Source organism: Pimephales promelas, chromosome 10 (genome assembly GCF_988280905.1).
Source record: "Pimephales promelas chromosome 10, fPimPro1.hap1.1, whole genome shotgun sequence".
Taxonomy (NCBI): domain Eukaryota; kingdom Metazoa; phylum Chordata; class Actinopteri; order Cypriniformes; family Leuciscidae; genus Pimephales; species Pimephales promelas.
Window position 1 is genome coordinate 23,957,202 of NC_142778.1, and position 19,260 is coordinate 23,976,461.

At 38.5% G+C, this 19,260-nt stretch overlaps 2 long non-coding RNA genes across 3 annotated transcripts in view; one reads left to right on the top strand and one right to left on the bottom strand.

The window, feature by feature from the left end:
• Positions 1–8,033: 8,033 nt before the first annotated feature.
• Positions 8,034–19,260, top strand: part of LOC148977415 (uncharacterized) — a 62,186-nt gene continuing 50,959 nt past the window's right edge. Inside the window, exon 1 of the long non-coding RNA XR_016145376.1 lies at positions 8,034–9,001. This is a non-coding gene — a long non-coding RNA (uncharacterized LOC148977415). The remainder of the gene's footprint in view (positions 9,002–19,260) is intronic.
• LOC120489473 (uncharacterized) lies at positions 11,297–15,072 on the bottom strand. 2 transcript variants are annotated; one of them, XR_005624781.2, is made up of 5 exons: positions 14,340–15,072; positions 14,087–14,138; positions 13,713–13,833; positions 13,244–13,340; positions 11,297–11,948 (listed from the first exon to the last, which is right to left on the bottom strand). It is a non-coding gene; the product is annotated as an uncharacterized LOC120489473 (long non-coding RNA). The 2 variants fall into 2 exon arrangements; XR_005625969.2 differs by having other exon boundaries at positions 11,298–11,948; positions 14,087–15,072.

Genomic DNA, 19,260 nt, shown 5'->3' on the forward strand with positions numbered 1-19,260 from the left:
ATGATGATGATCTTGTAAGAATAGCAATACAACTGTTAGTTTAAAATTGAGTTTACATTCATTAAAGTAACTAATGTATTAATTACTGTTTGTTATTGTTATTATTATTAATGGTAATAATAATGATTGTCACTTTAAACTGCATTTTTATATATCAATGTAAATAATGTATTCATTAATAACTAAGATTCTGTAAAAATCACACAGTATTATTACTATTACTACAAAAAGAATGACAATTAAACTATAGAGTTTATATCAATAATAATACTTTAATAATTCATCTGCTCCTGCCAATGAGACTAACATTAAATATATTAGTATAGTATGTCAACCATTGCCTTTTGGCTATTTCTATTTCTTTTTTAAGGAATTTTAGAATTATTCAAGTGTCTTTAGAAACATTTGAGGCATAATACTTAAAATTAAACATGACTCAGAACACAAATAAATCTCATAAGACATTGAGCAATGAAAAATTGTCTCTGGGTTGCCAAGCATGGTGTATTTTAGATGTAGCCTACTCTTGAAAGTGTTTCTTATTTTTGGTTTTGTTTAATGTCAGAATTAAAATAGCTGCATATGTTTGAACTGTACCATTTTTTTGGGGGGGTGGACTGTGTATCTCTTTCAGCTGTGTTTACAGTCCCATATAAACTCCATGTTATACTTGGTTTTTTCTGCTGTCCCTGTCGGTTGAATTGATCATTTTCACGACCCTTTGCTGAAAGCAAATGGTGCGATCCTCTCCCTCTCGTATCCTGTACATTGGTTCGTCCCTTTGGGTCGGTCATTAATAATGTGCAAGATGAGTCACCTGCAGCTGAGAGAGAACTGGCCCATAAATGCCTGGGCAACAAGACTGTCAAAAACCAACCAATCCTTTCTAATATATGACCATGGCTAGGCTCAAACAACACATTTCCCCATATCATTAATTAAGGCAATTAAGGTAAAGGAAATATTTATATAAATGCCTCCACTGTGGCTGCTGCTGATAGACCATTAATCAGTCTCAGGCTTTGTGCCGTTCAGCACCATGGACAGGGTCTAAAAGCCAAGCTCAAATTAGACTGAGTTTGAAGGACACAGATTGTACTTTCTAAATAAGTGTTGTAAAATACATTTGTAATATAATAAAATCCAGATTTAGCTTTTGTTTAACGCCCTCTATGATATTCACTCTGTGGTAATATCCTGTTGAAATCCTTTTTAAATAAAATGCCCAAAGTATATCTGGAATCAGAATGTACCTCTATTTTTACCCCATCCAGCAATAAAATAGTTTTTTTGATATGAACCTGTTCAGATTCCCCAGGCTAACACCAAACTGGCTATTAATCAGTTACACTCACGGCTGTGAGGCTTTTTCCCAGGCGTTTCGTTTTATTAAAGCTTGTGATGAAAGAAGCACTTTCGCCCGAGTTCTTTGATGAAATGCCGAGGGGTCACAGGGCAGGAGAATTCAACATTATCTCTTTACATTCTTCCATTAACTTTCATTCCAGTTGGATATTTATTAACGCAAGAGCGATAAGGACTTCATAGTGAGAATTTTTCAAGACTTAAGGCAAACGGGCTGCAGGGCTGTCTGTCTGAAGTCAGAAGTTTCTTGACCTTTTCTCGACCTTCATGCGCGATTTTCCATTGATATTTCCTTTCTTGGGGCATACATGAACATACTTCATGTATGTTTCTGTGCAGTGCTTTTGACTGGGGACTATTAATACAGAGAGGTGATTGTTTGCGCTTCTGTATCTCTGCTGCCCCTCACAGGACAGAACCTGCAACTGCATGCTTTTGTTGTTAGCGCTCTACCATCTACTCTCTTTCTCTCTCACTTATGTATGTGTGTGTGTGTGTAGGGAGGGTGATATAACTCATCCTGCCTTTTTATGTTCAGTAAATCATGTATGTCTGCTCAGAGCAAGTGGGTTATCAGACCGAATACTCTAGTGAGAAATCATTCCCATTACGCACACACACAGATACACACATACACAGATGCACATATTAACACGTATGCTGGCATGCACAAATCCACTTTTTGACCTGAAACGGTAAACAGCCTATCTTGGAGAAATTTTAAAGCTTGCTTTAAACTTTCTTAACTATATTGCTTGATGTCAGATTGTTCATAATTCTTGTGAACTATATTATTTTTTTTATCAGTATTTTAATCATTCACTCTGTCTGAATATGCCTACTTCCAAACCATATAGTAGGCAAAAAACGTAGGCCGATTGACACTTTATTCTCAAAAAAGAGGCCACGGGAGAGGATTTGTGACGCTGACAACGTGGCGGATATAATACATCCGTATTTCAATTATACTACACATATAGAACAGACTTTTTTAATGGTCAAAAAGTAAGTTTCAAACCAATGTAGTAGGCTACCTTCTATATGAGATGTTGATTATGACTATTTTTATGACAAAATATTACTCCAGTAAGAGTATATATTTTTTGAGCTGGGTAAGTGTACAAAGGTATCTAAAAAGTATTAAGTTCTTATTTTGAAGTGGAGAAACTTTGTTGCTGTCTACTATTGTTTTTTATGCTGTTGTGGGTGGTTACCAGGGTGTTGCCATGTGGTGTATTGGGTGTTTTGCTAAGCTTTATGATATTCTTATCTTTAGATATACTTTTCCTCATCCTTTAAAGTGGGTCTATTTTATCATCCAACATGTGAAAATATTGTATCGTATGATGCAGGACGAGTTATGAACTGAATTATAATATTTTGTGTTAGAAATTTGGTCATGAAACTAACCCCAAGTAAAAGTAATGAGTGGCATAGCACACACTTTATATTACTAACCTAGTAGTAGATACTGTAAGTGTGCAAAAAAATATATACTGTATTTAAAAAGGACAAATCTGAGTATTTATAAGTTTGGGTAAGGCAGTCGCATGGAGTAAACAGAAACATATAGCTACAAAGTAAGCAGATTATGGATTCCTACAGATTTTTTTTTTTTTTTGTCCTCATAAAAGTCATAGAAACCCCACTGGCCTTGATAAAAAGTTTTTGAAGAATTGAAGGAGCTCTGACTTCTGAAAAAGAAATGAAGGGAGCACATTTTGATGGATAACTCCAATATGCACTAAACATCCAGGGATCAAACGTGCAGATGAAAACACAAGCAAAAAGAGAAATAAATGTCTTTGGCATAGCCTAGAGGGGAGAGAAAAACAGAGGGTCAAATTTATTCATTTGTGTGTTTTTGTAGCTTAAGAGAGAGAGAAAAAAATAAGTGAGCGAGAGAAGAGGCAACGGATTAGACACACACACACACACACACCATGTGTGATTATAAATCAAGTGTGTGTCAGGATGCTCTCTATGATTCTGATGCAGCAGCAAAAATGCGGCTCCCGCTGCTCATCTCTGACGGGAAGTTTGCTCCGAGTGATCTGGAATGTTGAGAGGAATTAACATTGAAATGATTCTGCTGACAGTTTCACACTATCTACTGCACATTCCCTCACAAACAGGCTGTGTGAATCCTAATGGCATGCCAAGCAAACCTCTCAAATACCCTCTGGATATGCTCTGAAGTCACATGAATGCATAAGCAGGAGGAGCTCGCGTGAACCCGCATTAGTTGACCACAGTATATGTGCAAGCATGTGTGTGTTTGTAACCTCACCAAGCAGGCAGAGATAATACAAAATAGGCACTAACACAAGAGCACAACGTTCAACATCGAATTTCAATAAAGATTCTTGTTGAAATGGGTGAAATGCTCCTTTAAGGCTGTCCTGTGGAGAGCTGTGAGATCGACGACGATGATTAAAAGACCCAACGGAGCCGGATATAGCGGAGTGCTGGACTTTTCCCAGATCGTCAACCATGTGACTCTTCTCTTCCTCGTCAATCCTCTCGTCCTGTCTTCTTCTGAGATTACATTCACACGGGGTAAAGGTACCATTATTTTTTGTTTGGCCCGTGGGGTAAAGCAGTCATTTGATTTGAGGCTACAACCCACCCGAGCTATTCAGGCCTGCATCAGATGAACATTTGAGGGTATTTCAAATTCAACTAGGGTTTTGCGCGCTATTTTATTTTCTTGGGCCCTTATGTTTTGAATGTGAATATGAATGCCTTTGTGATCTGAAGTAATTTTATACCGGACAGTAGCAAATCTTATTTGGCTGATCATAATCAGGGCTACCCTCAGAAAGGCCCACTGAAGCCAACTGTCAGATTGGCCAGTGAGAATTAACAGCTGAGCTCAAGGGGCGATGTACTCAAGACCAAAAAATGTCAGACATCCTTTGGACCGGACATAAGATCTATCTGAAGCACCAGCGTTAGTCTATACTCCAAAACAATTTTTTTTTTTTTTTAAAGAGAGACCAACTTCTCTACCCTGAGGTGGCTAATAGCCTGAGGGCTATCACAGATGTGTGTAGAAAAAACAAGTGGTAGCAAAAACATTCCTATTCTTATTTCTAGAATGACGTTCTGCCTCTTAACTCTCTGCTGATGACATATTTCATATGAACGAGTGGCGGCCTCAAATGCTCTCACCATGAGAAGAAGCCTAAGCTATAAACATAGTTTTACAACTAGAATGAGCGGTGGCACACCTCGCTTTATCTTACATATGACAACAAGGGAAGTCATCACATACTCGCAAAGAAGCCCATACAACTGGTGCTTCTCTCTATTGTTCTAGCCACCTAACAAGGGAACTTCAGGGCCCTCTCAACTAGGTCTATAGAGAGATCTATTTTAGTGTTACTGTAGTTCCACACAAAAATTACTCTTAAAGAAGACCAACTCAGCTCACCTGCGGCATGCAAAAGTGAATACTCACCAGACAGTTCTTTATGAACATGGGGTCTACCACTTTTACATGCCAGAAGGAGGCACTTTCATTAACCAAGCTGGGGTGGGCCATCAGAACATTGTTCTCACCATGGGCCCAGCCCCAGGCCTGATTTAAGAAGGGCCTGGGGCGTCGGGGAAGAGAGGAGAGGGCTAGAAGATATATAATATATAATGACGCCCTCATGGGAGGTGATTTATGTGTGCGTTTGTGCTGGATCACCTCCCTCAGATCCCTCTTCTTGCGGGAATCACACCTCTTCTGCGACCTACCCCTCCACGGAGGAGGTGCACAAGAGGTGATACTGGCTCTCTGGCCCTGTCTAAAGTCATCGGACCATGATGGCCCGGGCCCTCCCATCTGTCTGGGCGTGGATACGGATCTTAGCGGTAGAGGTCTTCACAGTGCACCCGAGACCCGTCGGGACCCGTACGGGTTCGGGTCTATATTTTAAATGATCAGCCGGGTCCGGGGTCTGCTTAACATTGTGTGTAATACCAACGCATTCTCATCCTTTAGCGTCATATAGGAGGCTATATGACAAAACGGCGAAATACTACTCATATGGCGTTAATATAACACGCGCTGAGAACAGGCTGGTAATACCCTTGCGATCGGAGTGCAATCTCAAGCGCGTGTCATGTTTCTATGGCAACCAGAGCAGAGCTTCCGCCAAACTGTGATTTACATGTTCTCCAATGTTTATAATAATATAAATGAACCGTCTTGTTTAATCTTAAAGTTTTGGTGGTCAGATTCAGACTCAATGAAGAGCAGAGAGCACAGATATGATCAAGCTGAACAAGCAACAAGCAATCTTTATTATAGTTCAAAAGGGCAAACAGTTAAAGTTATTATGCGAGTAACTCGAGTCAGAATGTACATGTGCAAGGCTGCATTTGTCATCCATCACTGTGACATCAAGTGGACTTTTAAAGCTGAAATAATGAGTGGATTAAGCTTGGAATAATGAGAGAAATAACATGGATAGAACTTTCTTGTCGGTGGATTGTAATGCATCACAGTCAGTCAGGTCACTTAACAAGGAAGTGAGACGACGGCTACTAAAATTAGGTAAGACAAAGTTTTATTTTTCGCTCGTGTGAAATAATATTTGACAATCGGGTCCAGTCGGGTTTGTGTCTTCCTGCCGGGTTCGGGTCCATTTTTCAAATAATAGACGGGTTCAGGTCGGGTCTGGGCAGTACATTTATGACATTTCTCGGGTCTGCACGGGTCCGGGTCCAACTTTTGAAATGAATGACGGGTCCGGGTCGGTTCGGTGTAGCACATTACGGGTCTCTTCCGTGTCTGGCATGAATTTTTGGACCCGTGAAGACCTCTACTTAGCGGTGTGCAGGTCCTGAATACAGCAGAGCGCACCTTCGCCTCTCTGAACTTTCCAACCACCGTCTCCACGGAGGTGCCAAAAAGCTCAGAGGGTGACACCAGCGAATCGAGGAGAAAGCCTTTTTCTTTCTCCCTGATGTTGGCCTGGTTCAACCACAAATGTCATTGCGGCAGCAGTCTGTTTGGTGGCCCGGGGAGCTAGTATTTTTCATTTGCGGCGCAGCTCAGTTACTGCCTCAGGGGCCCCACCCCCTGGTCGAGATCCACCAGCAGATCGGCCTGGTATACCTGCATACTAGCCCACTAATGTCAGTGGATACAGGCAGAAAATGGGTTCTTGTCCTTTCGATCTCAGTAAGAGAGCGATTTCTCCCCCAATCTGTTTTCACGGCAGCTGCAGCCTGCCCATTGCTTGTTCCATTACACCAACCACCTCAGCATACACAGGGCATGGTGGCTTAGAAGATTCAGGATTTATCCAATTAACACCATCCTCATCAGCCATCACCTGTTCGTCCGAAAGAGCACTCGCTGCCGGACTGTTTTCTTTTCTTTTCTTTTTTAGAAAAGTTTTCATCATCCACCTGCAGCTCACCCTCGTCAGCCACCAAATCATATTTTTATCAATGACGGTGACACTCTTGCAGTACAACTCAGTGCTTTAAAGCCTTTGATTTTTTGGGGAATTAATTTCCTTACATGCTCATGCGGACCCATCAAATGACTGAATAACAGAGCTTTGTAAAATAAAACATAGCAGCCACAAGAGTTTTAACCCCAGCTTGACATCATAAACTCAATAAAATCAATTATTCACATTTGTGACCTCTCTATCTTTCTCATTTTAATTTCCCCAAATCTATATGTTCCTTTCCCCTCTGAAGGTTTTACAGTTGCTGATCAGGGAAAGTGTTTCGGTGGGTCAGCTTCTCTTGAGTTTTGCTGATTCAACATCTGTGGTTCACAGTTGGTTAGCTTTGGGAGTTCAATTTCCCACATTTTCCTTCCCTTCCTTAATTTAGGGGCCAGTCATTAATTGAGAATGAAGCACCACCTCACACTACGGTGTAATTATGCCTGATTGGAAAATAAACAGATTCGGCATGTTGCTTATTAGCTAACCTGAGAAAATTAAACAACACCAATTAATAGGCCATAAAACAGATTGGGTTGCACCTTGCACTACAGGATATTGCATTATTCCCAGCTGTGTAATGATATAGACTAATGTAAAAGGGATTACTGTTTTTGAAAAATATGGATAGTGTTATGAGAGCATGTGGCTACAAATTGCATTAAAGAGGTGGTTAACTGCTTTTTTTCTTTGCACGATTGTGTTTATGGTGTGCATAAAACATGTGTTGTTGTTTTTTTGAAGCCTTATTTTTCATAAATTTCACCTTTATTGTAAATCGCTTTCTTCTCTTTTCATTTGACTCTTGTCATTTGAGCGACCGGATTACTTCCTGATTCTATGAAACCACTCCCTCAAAAACAGGTAATGGCTCAGATTGGTTAGTTGGGCCAGTGTGTTGTAATTGGCTAAACTGTGTAGTGCACATTGCCTGGAAACTTTACGCCCATTACCTTTACGAGTGAAAGTTGCATGTGCTCAGGTCAAATGTAAATGGGTCAATACTGTCATATCACTTTGAGCCAGAATCAGACCCAGAAAGCGACAATGAAGAGAGTCAAGCAGAACCTCCCCAAACACGGCTCTTACAAAACGTTTCTGAATGGTACATTTATTATTATTATTATCATTATATCCTACTATTATTATATAATAATTTCAATACACTGTTACTTGTAAATGCTACTGCTGCTTGTTAGCTTTTGAGATATGGTTTTATCATGATTAAACATTTAATATAACTGAATAAATGACTGAGCTATACCATTTTTTAAAGTTATTGTTTTATCGATATAATGAACAACCGTATATCTATTCACAAAACTTAGTTTACTCAGCGTATCTTTTCTTTAGGTGTACATGTGGCAAAAACCATACTGTACACCGATAACATCAGCTGAAGTTTGCTGTTGCGATTACATATATTTTTTTTTTTTAACTTTGTCTATACGCACATGTAGGGGCCTACTAAATATGGATAAATGAAATTAATGGAAAAAAAAACTACACCTTCCATGATGCTTTTTTTTTGTGAATTCCAGTGTTTTAATAACTTGGCCGATGTAATTTTAGTTTGTTTTGATTGATGTAAACTGAGCAAATTAGAGATCAATTGAAGGGGCGGGAGAAAAAAATGGAGTCGGAAGAGAAACGCACGTGCGAGAGAGAAGCAGGAGAAAGAAACGCACGTGCGAGAGAGATGCGGCTGTGTATCGATGGGTGGTAAAACTTTCAGTCGAATTCAGAGAGGATTAACATTTGTAGACTTAAGTACACACGTACAGGCACAAATATTTTCTTGCAGTTAATTTATAGCAGGCTCAGTCGTTTGTTGTTTTCCAGTGAAAGTGATAAGTGTAACGTCAGCTCTGTCGGTCCCTCCCTACTGTTTGCAATAACAGAGAAAGTACTCTGTCGGACTTAAAAACTAGAGGGACATTGGCTTCCCCGCCAAGTCCAAGGACTGTTATGAGTGACAACCAGCTTGCGAGCGCCGTTTGAGAGCCAGAGATAAAGTAACAAGTGGGAACTACCCGGCTAAGTAGCACTGCTGTGAAGAGGGACCTCGCCCACGGGAGTTACATCGCCGCGCGGATATCTACCAACTGCACCTCGCCATTCTGCTGCATCGTCTACCCGCCTGTGGATTCTTTGAACGGTCGGACTGATGGAGTCGCGTGAGTAACCGGAGACTTTTCTGAACGTTGAACTGTACTACCAAGGATGTTTTTCATATGTGCATCACGGTATGGGCCCCAATGTTAACAAATCCAAGCGCTAACAATTTGAACTGTGATGGTACAGATGTGTGTATTTTGGACTGCGTACTGAAGTGATATTTTTGGCACTGATAGGCTACCTGCAAGGGTTACATTTATATTAATTTAGTTTACACACACACACACGGTTTAACATTTTTTTTTTCATCCTGAGAGAAACAAAACAGGAGAGTGTTATTTTAAAGAGTACCAGAGTGGTTTGATAAAGCATGTTTGACTGTTTGGCAGTTAATTAAGGGTTCATTGTAAGGTTTACACTTTAAATTTAACTTTGTTGATTTGGGTTTGATACAAAATAATTGGTGTTTTGAAGGAAACTTATAAGAGTATAAGAAATGTAGAAATAAATGTTTTTTTTTTCTTTTTTCATACTAAATATATTGTTGTTGTTCATATTTGACTGATTCATAGATGTTTACCATTAGTCTGGGGAACTTAAGTATAGCTCTTTAAGTGAGCTAGTAGTTCCACAGTGGAGGCACTGAGCTATTATATTCTTACACACATTGTTTATCTGTTATCTATGCCTACTTTGCCTGTCTAAAGTCACTAGCTGTGACTCATATTAGTAAATAGGGAGTATTTAGCCAGCTCGCCATCAACAGCTAAGAACCCAGGATCCTGTTTAACACATTTTAATATAGCCCGGTGTGATAGTAGGGTACACCTTAGGTCTTGTCTGATCAGCTCTACTGGTGTCAACAAGGGGTTACACACAAAATAGTACAGCGAATCTTGTTGAATCCGCCATTAATTTCATGCAGATTCTGGAAGCTGTCTTCCGTGCAGTACAAAGAACTAAATTACGATTGTAATTTTCAGGAAGATAATCAAACTTACATTTTAGCCATTGTTGACGAACTACAGCATAGGAAGCTCGAACACAAAAGACCCGAAAGCTGGGTGAAAATAACACACTTTCCACGACATGGCTACAGCTCTCCACTATAACTATTCCTATCCGACAAAACCGCAGAAATATGGCCATGCCCCCTTTTTTGCATATTGCGGAGGGAGGGTTGATGTAAATTTATGGTATGTAAACGGTTTTCGTGGTTCGACTTATCAACTTATATTTCAAAGATGGCTCCTGCCTGTATACGAAGTGGACTGTCTTTATAAAGTGTCATCTTATTAAACGGTCTGTACACTTCCAAAGTTCTCAATGCTTCATTTTGGTGGGAAAACAACAGCAATATTCACAAGCAAGGATCAGTAAGGTTTTAAGAATTCTATGATGTTTTGTGGTATTATTTGGTCAGTTTCAATCTAAAATAATTATTATTTGATAAAATTACAGAAAATGTATGATCATACAAAAAAGAAAATTTAAATTGTTAAATAATTACAAAAATTCTCAATTACTAACTTCAGCTCTTTATTGACACCCTGTTATAGGTTTCATTCTGTTAATTTGACATTGTAACACAGTCTCATCCCAAAAAGTCATATAACATACGTCTTGGGACGTCTTTTGACCATACGTCAATTTGACAATACATCATACCGCCTTTTTAGGGCCCCCTGAAACGTCGGTAGATGGCGATCCCGGGCCGTCATACAACTGACGCTTTACCTTTAACGTCAGTTAGGTGACGGGTTAGGTTTAGGGTTAGGTTTAGGTCTGGGGTAGAGTTAGGATCCCATAACCTCATCTACCGACGTTTAAGGGGGCCCTAAAAAGGTGAATATTGACGTATGGTCAAAAGACGTCCCAAAACGTCAGTTATATGACGTCTTGGGATGAGACCGGGTTGGACATTTACACTCTTGAAAATAAAGGTTTTTTTTAATGACTTTGAGGGTTCCACTAAGAACCTTTAGCACCATTGACCCTTCAAAAGTTTATTTAGGTTTAGGTTTATTTAGTATCTACACTGTTAAAAAAATCTCCGTTAAAAAACGGAAAAAGTGCTGGTAATTAATTACCAGCACTTTTTCCGTTTTTGTACGGGCACTTCCGTAAACCTTAGAACGGAAATTTCCGTAGATTTACATGAGTTTTTCTGTACCATTGACGGACATTTCCGTCAAACCTAAAATGGAAAATTCCGTATTTTCTGTACTATTCATGGATAATCCTTATACAGAAATTTCTATTTTTATAGCATATATTTTGGTAGCAAATAATTCAAGAACAATATATACATATTGAACATGTTTTATTTTTCTGTAAAAATTTCATGTAAACATTCTTAAAACGCATTCAATGGGTAAAAATTGATATACACAGACAGACACACACAATTTAACAATGTGCAAAGCACCATAAAAAATTGCTTGTATTGTGGAAAAAGTTAAGACATTAAACAAACATGGGAGAAATGAAAAAAAAAAAAGAAATTGAGCAGGTACTTGCACAATATTGGTGTTGTACCAAATAGCTCACAAAATTATTTTAAAAAAATGGAAAAAAAAAAACCTTCATAAACTGTGAAAGTCAAGATTCAAAACATTTTCAAATGCAATACTAATAGAATACGATACAATACAGAAACAAACAAAATGCAATGAAGATAAGGCTTCTGCTTTTAAAAATTGCTTTAGACTTCTAGTCAATAGAGTGAAATGTTTGGACACATGCAGAATGGATGCAAATTGAATACCACACAAGTCCTCTGGAGGAAACGTCCAACCCAGTGTAGAATCCAGCGCATTGCACCCAAAAAAAGGATGGATTAAGCAAATCGAAGAAGATCTGAAGATCCAGCGGCTTGACCCACAGCAAGGCACGATTAGTCGCCACAGTTCGAAAAGCATAGAGACAAGTGATCGAATGAGTTCGAAATCCTGCGGCACCCACAGCAGCATACTGGATGCGAGGTCGTCCTCCCCAAGATGCCAGCTAGGGATTAAAGAAGAGTGAAATGTTAGTGTTGATGCCATTTTTCTGTAAGAGAACACAATATTACATAAAGCATAAGCTCACCCCAAAATTTTAATTTGTAATTACTCACACGCACGTTGTTCCACACGTCCTCACAAGAGTTACATTCATCTTTAGAACAAAAATGAAGATCTTTTTGAGGAACTCTGAGAGATTTCTGTCCTTCCATTGACAGCTGAGGCAACTACCACTTTCAAGTTTCAGAAAGGTATAGACACAAATGTAATCCATGTGACTCCAGTGGTTTAACCCCAAATTTATAAAGTGGCACAAATGTTTTGTTGCTAGAATCTTATCGCATCACATTTGGATAGGACTCTAACACTGTGTTACTTTTATTATGATCTTACTATCTTTCTGAAGCTTGAAGTGGTAGGAGTAAGCAGAGGGAGAGCTGTCAACAGAGGGAGAGAACGCTCTCAGATTTCATTAAAGGGATAGTTCACTTTGAAATTAATTTTTGATATCTTTTATCTTACTTCTAGGGCATCCAAGATGTAGGTGCCTTTGTTTCCACAGTATTTTCAATTTTGATATTTTTAGGTCAAACCGTTCTTGTCTGTAAGTCATATAATGCAGGTTTATGGGATTCACCCTGAAAAAGTGAAACTGAAAAAGCATGCACAGAGAAGTCCAAATTAAACATGATTCAATGACTCCTAAATGCAAGTACACATAGATGGCCTAAGACACGAAACAAGCAGTTTGTGTGAGAAAACGAACAGTATTTATATTGTTTTTACCTCGTGTAATCACAGCCACGTCCAAGTGATCTGAAGGCACAGGGCGCTTCGGTCTGCGCAAGTGCGCCGGAAGTGATCCTTCAGATCACTTGGACGTGGCTGTGATTACAAGAGGTAAAAACAATTTAAATACTGTTCGTTTTCTCACACAAACCGCTCGTTTTGTGTTTTAGGCCATCAATGTGTACTTACATTCACGAGTCATTAAATCATGTTTAATTTGGACGTCTCTGTGCATGCTCTTTAGGGGGACCCAGGGTGAACCCCATAAACCTCCATTATATGACTGACAGACAAGAACGGTTTGACCTAAAAATATCAAACTTGAAAATACTGTGGAAACAAAGACACCTACATTTTGGATGTCCTTGAGGTATAAAAGATTTCAAAAATGTATTTCAAAGTGAACTATCCCTTTAAGATCTTAACAACTTGCATGAAAAACGTTCATTTTTCGGTATGTTCAGTTAAAGTTCCATTTTGAGATTTGACAAAAGCTTGAAACTTTACCTGGTTTTTCGAAGTTGTTCATACAGGAACTTCAGCAGTTTTGGAGGAATGGGGACGTTTCCTTCATCTCAGCCTTTTCAACCTTCGTTCAGGATTTCTACACAGGAAAGTTGGAAATGAAAAAAAAAAAGGATATATTTTTAGCTACACAAGAAATTAAATGAAGGAAAATTAACTACAAAGTATCATGTAGACCAGGTTGAGGTTGACAAACAAATGTACAGTATTTTACATTCACTAAATTATCAACTATAAAAAAATTATCAGCCATTCCTAATTCTCTCAAATTCAAACACTGTTTAAAAAATGCTAAGACTTTTTTCCAGTGGACTCCAATTGCATGTCATGTCAGCTTGTCTGCATGCTCAACTATAGGCTACATTCTAATATGTTTCATTATTTTCAACTAAATAAACAGAATCACAATAACATGTTCTATAAATAATTTGATTAAAAATGTGTTGCTTACCTTTATATGAACTCCAGGATAAGTGCCATATTCTTCAGGTATTTTGCATCTTACTGCCTCAATAGGGTAGGAGATGTGGTCAATAACTTCTTGAATGACAGCAACCCTGAATGTCCACCACCTGAAACAGAAAAAGATATTACTAAATGAAAAACATAACACGATCGCTTCAAAAAAACGCTTTAAACATAGTTGTTTAAATCTTCCCTATACAATTTGTATTTCTACCGACCATGTAAACATAAATATCTTTGAAGGGGGTATTCAGCAACCAACTTTTTCTATAAACAGACTTTATTCTTCAGACTTTAAATTCAAATGCGTTTTGCCAGTATTGAACATTCATAATAATGCTAATAAAACAAAATACAAACCCATAAGAAGCATGCAGGTGGTGCTTGGGATGTAAACTACAGCAGAAAAGTCCTGTTAATAGATAAGAAAACAACAGAAACATTATGAAATGAACAAATGAGAAGGGAAAGAATGACTAACATTACAGGCAGAAGTTCAGATAATAGCAGTCATGCTAAATGTAAATTAATCTTTCATTATTTGGGGTTTAAAGTCGTGTGTGTCATCTAAAACAAAAACATGAAGTCTAACGTAAACATAACGTTAACTTACCTCATTTTGCAGAAAAGGTGCTGGTGTTTTCCTTGATCCAGCTGTAGCGGTCAAGTTACTGCATATTCACAAACAGTCTCTTCACGTTGTGTCTTCATGCCTTTCAAATCAAGCAAGTCTTAATGGCGTTTACTTTTCTTGACGATTCCTCTGGTTGCTTTTGCTTGAAGGCATTAAATTGCTCTAAAAACACTAGCTAACGTTAGAACTATCACAACTAGTTAACGGATTCGCTCGGCAAGAAATAAACCGCATCACGACAAATAAAAGTAAATAAGCCCATTACAACAAGGACACTACAATCGAGAACCTCCACGAGTCTTAACTAACTCTTTCAATGTGTGACGATATGCATAAAATGATAAACGTGACGGCTCCGACATTCATTTGCCTACCAGTTAATGCCAGATGGTAACTAAAAATAACGTTACGTTAACAGCTTATCAAGCAAAACATAATTTTCGTTTTTAAGTTTAAGTTTTACCACATAAGTGTCAGAATGGCTTCCACACACCCGAAATCCGGCTCTAAAAAGCAACTTTGCCCGCGGTCATCTGCGTGTGTAATGGCGGATGCGTCTTAAACTTTTCGCGCTGCCGGGATCTTGTTCCCACAATGCAACGCGAAATTCAAAATAAGGGTAAAAGATCCGTAAAAGACAAATACGGAAAAAATCCTTCACATTTATATGGTACATTGTACCGTATTTTTACGGAAATTTTTTACAGTGTAGGTATTCTTGCGTTACCCTGGCCCTCCACTCGTGCTAGCCTCACGACAAGGAGCTGGGGCTTGCGCAGAACCCTGGAAGACAGCCACAGTGGCGAGATTAGATCGGGACTACCATTTCGTTAGTCACTGACGTAAACCATCTGCAAGGGAACATCTCGGTTACGTATGTAACCCTCGTTCCCCGAAGGAGGGAACGGAGACATTACGTCTGCCTGCCACTACCGCTGTACCACTGAAACGGCCGGGGTGCATAGTCCCGGCTCCTCAACAAGTATGTTAATGCGAGATTGCACTCGCGGCTCCTTTTTTATACGCGATGCAAATTTCGCATACCCATGTTTTTTTCATACCATTGGCTCGTTTTCTAATACTCGAACGTGATAGGGCTCTCTAGCGAAACCCCCATTTCGTCAGTCACTGGCGTAACATCTCCGTTCCCTCCTTCAGGGAACTAGAGTTACATACTTAACAGAGACGTTTTTCGAATTGCATCGCTGGGAAAATTCCCTTTTGAAACCTATTTTTGAAGAAAGTATGGAAATAATCAGTTCATAATTAAGTTTTTGAGCGATCTGAGAGATCCCTATTTTAACGATCTAAGCGCGTGGTCTAGAGTGCACGGCACAAGTGCTCTTAGGGCTAATTCCAATCCACTTGCAAAATGGTTGGCGCGCATGGTCTAAAAGGGTTATCCCTATATTTCTCTTCATGAGTAATGGGTGTGTTACGTGCAAAAAACAATCAGAGTCTCATCTACCATTCCCTTTTAAAGACAGCTGCTCTTGCACCATGGCAGATTCACTATTTACATGGCAGAATTTGATAATGGAAAGATTGAATGTGTCTCCAGAGAGGAAAGGGATCCGTAAGCAGACCAACTACGGGACAAACCAGATTCCGCTATATCTTTATGTACACAATAACAATCTTTTACATTTTAATCCTTTTATTTTTAACATTTTGCTAGTTTGTGTGCTGCTGCTTCACTGTGTGTGTAATAAGAAGTGTACACAGGTTGTGGATCCGCCTATAGTCACACAATACTAACATGCTCTTAAGACTAGGTTTCAGTTGCCTCAAAATAGCACCAACAATGCGCCTGAATACACCTTGTTTTCAGACCAGCACGCCCATTGGCACACAAATAAGTGCCAATGCATTTGTTATATAAACAACGTAGCGCATGATGTGAAAATGATAACTGCGTTGGGCTGAAACTAGCACAAAACACTTGCGTTGCACCTGGTGTTGCATTGCGCCTGGTGTATGATAGGGCCCAAAGTGTCTGAGATTGACCAGAATAAAATTCTGTTTGTAAATACATCCTCAAATTTCAACACAAGAATATTCACTTAAATTGCAAAAGGTATAATTCAATCAAAAATCCTTTAGAATACTCTAATTTAGCTTCTTTAATCCTAACCATTCTTAGTTTGAATTCCTGTTGTGTAAAGTAGCTCTTTTAGCCCTAAAATGTCAATGTTGTAAACTTTGCTGTTTTATTTCAGACAATGTGTGAAGTCTTCATGCTCTGCAGAGCCCACTTTGATTGCGCAAATGGTTGTCATATTTCTGAGAAGCAGAGAGAGGTAGACACATTATGATAGGGTGTGTGGTGATGGGCCCTCCAGGCCGGGAGGGGGGAAAGATCTCTCTGCTTGGCTAAACAGCAGATTTATAGTGCGCATCCTTTGAAAGAGCCCTGTGCAGGTGAACAGAGGCTGTTCCAGTGCAGCTCCTCCATTAGAGTCCGTCTCACACCTAATGAAGTCCCGTAGGCTGCTTTCATACAGATTCAGCACTTTGTGTTAAAGAGCCACAATGAAATGGATATAGTACTGATACTGACTTGCACTGTAGTTTGTTTAAAGTTGCACTCTTTATCTTGTATCTTAAGGGGATAAGCTCTAATATCAGTTGGATATGTACTATAATATTGTCAATGCTTTGTTAGTGCAATTTAGTAATACTAATGTCCCATATACTGTAAAAAAAAAATGATTTTCATGACTTATCACAATTTTGTTTTTCTGATGATTAAACTAGTATATTTCTTTATATTAACTAAAATTTCTACTTCCAGGTTACTTACTTTATTAAGTGAAACCAACAAAAAATGTAACAGTGTATACAGTAAGCATACATTCATGGATTATTATGGTTGAATTATTAGAATTTTACACAATATTTATTATTATTATTATTATTAAAGATTTTAAGTATAAATATTTTGGTAAAGATTAAAGACAACTTTACTGCCATTTAAAAGTTTTGGGTCAAACTTTTTTTTTTTTTTTTTTTCTGTTTTGTGTGTGTGTGTGTTATTTTTATTCAACAAGTACGCATTAAATTATATGTAAATATAATGTTTTAAAAACATTTCTGTTTCACGTAAATGCTGTTCTTTTGAATGTTCTATTCCTCAAAAAAAATTGTATCATGGTTTCCACACACACACAAATATTATGCAGAACAACTGGTTTGGGGTCTGGTTTAATAAGAAGAAATTATATCTGAGCGTCAAATCAGCGTATTAGAATGATTTCTGGAGGATCATGTGACTACAGACTGGAGTACTGATGCTGAAAATTACATTTTGTTTCATTGAAATTACATGTTACAATATATACAAATATTTTTATTATATATATTTTATTCCACAATATCACTGTATTTGTATAGTGACTACTGCCAGTCAAAAGTTTGGACACTCTTGGACTGAATTTGTTTCTCAACACCTTTAAAACATTATGATCTAAAGTATTCTGCTTAAATATGAAAAAGTCTGTACTTGGTGTCTAAATTACTAACTTAGCCTAATGAATTTTTTTTTTTTTTCCTTTTTCAGTCTTGCTTTTCCACTTGCTCTCTTTTCACAAGTCTATAGGTGGAAAAACATATTTTCTCTGAAGTGTTCTACAATTTTCAGTGTAGACTGAGAGCTCTTAGTGGACCTGGAGATAAACTAAGGGTAGTTTTCTGTATCTCCTTGAAAGTATGTGTGTAAGCTCATCCAGCTTCTCTATTTGTCTACTCACCGAGCAGATCCTTTACTGTAATATTGTTTACCATTTGAGCTCTGTCCACACTGCAGATGCCCAGGGTATCACTACATTCGATTCAGAGACACTGAAATCAGCCTATGAGCAACTCAAGACTTACGAGGACTTTTAGGACGTTCTCTAAATGCCATGAAATATAGCAAGAAATCAATTTTTGGAGCACAAATTCAACAACTTCCCCCGTTCTGCAGCTTCATGCTCCACCACAAGGAAATTAGGCCTTTCCCGAGACGCTTCACATCCGGGCTGTAGTTATTTCACGCCTAGGTTACTGTAACTTTCTCCTCGGTCCACCTGATTCTGTCATATTTCGCCTCAAATACTGCTTGACTTTTCTTGACCTCCTCCTGAATTCCCTCATGCACCTCAGCTTGGGTCTTTACAGTGGCTGCCAATAACTCTGAATAAAATTCAAGACACACTGACTCATTCTTGGCTTACAATGCTGGACTTCTACTTCCCTCATCAAACCACACTCGCCCTGCCAGGCTGCTACGATCGCCCACTATCGGTTGCCAAGCTCCTCAATTCTCTACATGAAGCATTCCCACTTATCCAGATCCAGATTTTTCATCCTTGTTATTATCCTGATTATTTGAACCACATAATTGGGTGATCAAATAGTATTCCAATATTACAAGTTGCTTTCATTTCAAGTGTTTCTTATCTCATATAATATATATATATATATATATTTTTCAGATAATATGGCTGTGGTTACTGGTTATTGAAGTACACTATCCTCTGGTTTCACAGACAAGGCTTAAGCCTGCAGACTAAAATGCATGTTTGAGCTGATTTGAAAGCTACTTAAAATATGTCAGTGGCATTGGTTTGTCTCAAGATGCATACCAGGAAAGTGTTTTTTTTTTTTTGTTTGTTTGTTTTTTTTCCTCTATAAGGCACGTTTATAAATGCCCTAATTGAACTAAGGCCTAATACTGGCTTAATTTGGCCCTGTTTTGTTTCTAGAACTTTACACTTTAATAGAAAACTTAAAGATGAAGCCATTGATGATTTGAATATAAAAATCTACTGAGCCAATATGTAATTGCATTAGAGAACCAGCAGATGGCAGCAGAAGTTAAGTCGTGACTCTTCAGTCTCCAGTGTGACATTCCTAGTCA